Raw genomic sequence first — 5,059 nt, 5'->3', positions numbered from 1 at the left:
TATAGTAAATAAAGATATAGGTAAGTATATTAATTAGAAATATTGAAAGCAAGACTGCCTTTGGGAAGTAGAATTGGGAGAATGGAAAGGGAAAAAATGACTGATAGTGCATATTAGAAGCTGTCCTTACCATGTGATTTTTTTTACTGAGGTAAAAATTCATGTAACATAAAATTAACCATTTTAAAGTGTACAATTCAATGGCATTTAGTACATTCACAGTGTTGTGCAGCCACTACTCTGTCTCATTCCAAGACATTTTTATTCCCCTGCCAAAGGAAACCGCATAACTGTTAAGCAGTCCCTCCCCATTCCTCTGTCTCTGTCCACCCCAACCCCCAGCTTCTGGCTACCAGTGGTCTGCTTTTCTGTGGATTTATTCTAGAAGTTTTCTGCAAATGGAATCACTCAATATGTGACCTTTTGTGTCAGCTTCCTTCACTTAGCATGATGTTTTTGAGGTTCATCCATGTTGTAGTATGTCAGTACTTCAATCCTTTTTATGGCTGAGTATCATTCCATTGCACGAATGCCACCTTTGTCTATCCACTCAATAATAAAAGGACATTTGGGTTACTTCTACTTTTTGGCTGTTGAGAATAGTGATGTTATGAACATCAATGTTCAAGTACTTGTTGGAATACCTGTTTTTAGTTCTTTTGGGTATATCCCTAGGAGTGGAATTACTGGGTCAGATGGTAATTCTACGTTTAACTTTCTGAGGAATTACCAAAGTGTTTTTCACTGTGACTGTACCATTTTACATTCCCACCAACAATGAACAAGAGCTCTAATTCCTCCACTTCTTTGCAGCATCTGTTATTTTCTAAAAATTATTTTTCTAGTGGGTATGAAGTGGTATCTCATCCTGGTTTTGTGTGTGTGCGCTTTAAATTATATGAAGTGGATTTGGAAACACTGCTTTTGTTATTTTTTATTTCTTGTTAATCCTCTCCCGAGGATATTTTCCCAGTGATTTTTAGAAAGAGTGGAAGGGATGGTGAGAGACAGTGAGAGAGAAGCATTAATGTGAGAGAGAAACATGGATTGATTGCCACCCACACATGCCCTGCCAGGGTGAGGGTGGACCCTGCCCTTGACCAGAATCAGGAATCAAACCTAGGACCCTTCAGTCCTCCGAGGCTGAGCTAAGCCAGCGAGGGCTCAGCGTGGTTTTGATTTGCCTTTCTCTAATGGCTAATGATGTTGACTATCTTTTCATGTGCTTATTAGCCAGTATACATGTTTAGATGCATGTTTATTTGTATCCTTTACCAGCTGATCGAGGTAGGCAATGTACTTACCTATATAGTTTTCCTGTATGCACAGGAAAGGATTGTTTTCCTTTGTGTTGCTGAGTTGTAAAAGTTCTTTATGTATTCTGGATACTAGACTCCGATCAAATATATGATTTACAAATATTTTCTCCCACTTTCGTTGGTTATCTTCTCACTTTCTTGAGAGTGCTATCATTTGCTTTTCAAACTATATTCATGTATGATTTTGATGATCTTTATTAAAATTAACAAAAGGGTACAAATACTAGATATTATGTGAGAAAGAGATAATATGTTTCGAAAAGTGATAGAGTAAAATATCTTACTCTATTTAGAGAACTTATACAAACCTTTAAGTCAGCATGGGCTCCAATAGAAAAATGGATATGAATAGATGAGTCACAAAGGAAGGAACACTTCAAAAACATAAGAAAACTAGTAAGTAAACAAATTAATAAGATTAATACATTTTTAATATATATAATATTTATACTTTTTTTTCTAGTGACAAAATTGAATAATGTCAGGATGTACAATAGGCACTCTTCTGATAGAGAAAGGCAGTTTGGCACAACATGTCAGGAATCTTAAAAAGATTGTTCCTGTTTGACCCAGTAATTCAACTTCTGAGAATCTCTCCTAAGAAAATAACTTGAAATACACAAAGCCCTCTTACATACAAATATGTCTATCATAGTGTTAGTTTAATAGTGAGAAATTGTGAACAATCTAAACGTTCTACAGAAGGTGGATGAGTAATTTCTGATATACCCTGGGCTTGAAAATTGTCCATCACATAGTAGGAATAAAGGAAATAGTTGTTGGATATACATCCATAGGATGGAATATTATGCAGTAATGTAAAAAGTATATGTCTATCATTTTTAATAATGTGACATTAACTATGGGGGAATGACATTTAAAAAGTTTATCTGGAATATGGTCAACTATCTGGTTGTTTTTTAAAGATTTTATTTATTGGTAAAGACAAAAAGAAAGCATAGGAAAAAGAAGGAAATAAATTAAAATGTTGCTTCTGAACGGTGGAACATTAAATAATGAAAAAGATATGATCTCCTTAGCTGCTGCACAACTGTCCGACCCGTCTCAGCTTGGGCAGTTTTCCCAGGACTTCATCACCTGGTGGGAAGGATGATCTGAAAGTGGAGGTGACGTCTTCTGCTGGGCTCTCTCGCTTCCCCCATCAGGTTACTTAGTAAAGGTTTCTGCCTTTTTAGGCTGAGACATCTGACTCTTTGCTGAGCTTGCTGAGAAATGTAAAATATATGAAATTTATTCTCAAGCACTTAAGCATCCATTTTGCACCAGGCAAAGTTCAAGGGCACAAAGTTCAAGAACCCCCTCACCCTAGAGCAGTGGTTCTCAACCTTGGCTGCACATTAGAATCACCTGGGAATCTTTTTAAAATCCTGATTTCTGGGTCTTATCCTCCAGAAATTCTGTTTCTTTGTTACTAATGTTGTGGCCCCACCCCATAACAAAGAAACAGAATTTCTGGAGGACGAGGCCCAGAAATCAGGATTTTAAAAAGATTCCCAGGTGATTCTAATGTGCAGCCAAGGTAGAGAACCACTGCCCTAGAGAGTTCACATCTAAGATCAGATGAAATGCAGCATGGCTCCAGACCATTCTCCATGTGTGTATAGCAAAGGATGATGCTATCTTTAAGTTTCTTGGTGATGCTTTCCATGTACCTATCACGAGTCACTCATTTGACATCTCTCTGCTGAGAGCCAGGCCTAGGATACCTGAGGGCTCATTTTGTTGACAATCCTCACTCTGTTTGTCCTCATGGTTTGTGTCAAGACTCCTTGTGGAAACACAGATGAAGTCACTGACTTTACTCCAGGGAAACTGACTTCTCTCATGTGCCAGGTCATAGCCAAAAATTTTATTTACATTATACAGTCATATATGTATACATGTATTTATATATACCTGCTTATATACATTATATACATATGTGTGTGTGTGTGTGTGTGTGTACAATTTAGTTGGTATCATCATTAAGTGGCAAAAATATAAGTGTGTTTTGTGTTTCTCTTTAGTCATTCACTCTGCTTGTTTGGTTTATTGTCTTGCTGTCTGGTTTGCCTGCAGGCTGCCCAGAAGGCTCTACAGAGAGAGGACAAGGGTTCTGGGTATGGCTAGTGTGGAGCTGACTCAGGGAGCTCAGAGGGTGGAGGGGTTCTTGAAGAAAGCCCCCGGTCAACTGGTCAGCTGGAAGCACTAGTCCTTGGCTTGTAACTCAGACCAGGCACACCCAGATGCCGTGGGGCCACTCTCTGCTGCTGGAGAGATTCCGGTGATTTGAAGGTTGCTATTAGGAACCAGAGCTGGGAGGCCTGTAATGAGCCACTTTCCACCCACTGGTGTGGTGCAGCTGTCCCCAGGAGAGGACCAAAGGCCGCTAAGTGAAGGAGGGTGGCAGCTGTTGGCAGTGGGCACAGGGCCAGGCCTGGGAGAACCATGCAGAGGATTTGCATGGAAGGCCTGACAGGTGGAGCTTTGTGTCCTGGGTGCTGCCATCTGGAGGAGTGGCCAAGCAGATTTCCCCTTCACCCAGTTCCTTCTCCTGTGGGCTGCACTTGGCCACCTTCCAGTCACTCACTCCTCGGTGGTCTCTGCTAAGAACCACCCACCCACGCCTGCTTCTACTTCTGCAAATGCGGCATGGTGGGCTTCTCACTCCCTGGGCCCGCTCAGCCTTGGCCACTCATTGTGGGGCTGAGGGCCTTTCGTTTATGTGGTGGTGGTGGTGGGGGGGGGCTCACTTCCCAACCACTTTCTGAGGGAAGGCACTCCTGGTGGGTTTACTCGCACCACCTCCTGGATTGTGGCACACACAGTGGGGCTTTGCCCCAGTTTCACAGAGGAGAGACTCCCCAACAACCAGAGTGAGAGTGCTCGCTGAGGTGGCACTAGGCAGCACTAGGAAGGAAGTGAAGGACTCTTTCGAGGTGGTGAGGAAACTTACAGAGGAGGTAACGCATGAGCAATGCCTTGAAGAAGTTTGTTTTTTTAAATAAATATATTGTTATTGATTTTAGAGAGGAAGGGTGAGGGGAGGGAGAGAAACATCAATGATGAGAGAGAATCACTGATTGGCTGCATCCTGCACTGCATGCCCCACACTGGGGATGGAGCCTACAACCTGGGCACGTGCCCTTGACTGGAATTGAACCCAGGACCCTTCAGTCCATAGGCCAATGCTTTATTCACTGAGCCAAACCAGCTAGGGCAGCCTGGAAGAAGTTTTATAGCTGAGGGCACAAGAGAAAAAATTAATTTTGGAAATGCCCAGAAACATGAAAGAGAGTCTGGTTCTGAAAACAGTGAGAGGTTGAGGTAGGGATTGGGAAGGGAGTAAGGCTCAGGGGAAATGAAGCTAGGAAGGAAGGTTGGGCCCAGATTATGTGTGTTTGTCATCTGAGATATTATTCTTTCTTTCTTTTTCCTTTTTTTTTGTCATCCGAGATATTAAAGGCACCATGTGCAGGGAGCAGATGAGTACTGGCAAAGTTGTCTTCTGTTTCTGGTGAGGTGCCAGCTGGACTCCTGGGGAAGAGATCTGGGGCTACTGGGCACTTTTGGTTACAGCCTCCAAGTGGACCAGACAATCTGAAAGCCCTGTTGCCTCAAACCCTTAGAAATGTTAGCTAGGGTTTCCAGTCAAGATGGTGGTGTAAGTAAATCAGTCCTCAGAACCTCCCACAACCACTGAAAGCTACAACTAAACTATAGAACAGCCATCATTCAGA

Source organism: Myotis davidii, unplaced genomic scaffold (assembly GCF_000327345.1).
Source record: "Myotis davidii unplaced genomic scaffold, ASM32734v1 scaffold726, whole genome shotgun sequence".
Classification (NCBI taxonomy): domain Eukaryota; kingdom Metazoa; phylum Chordata; class Mammalia; order Chiroptera; family Vespertilionidae; genus Myotis; species Myotis davidii.
This window is presented reverse-complemented; position numbering follows the sequence as displayed.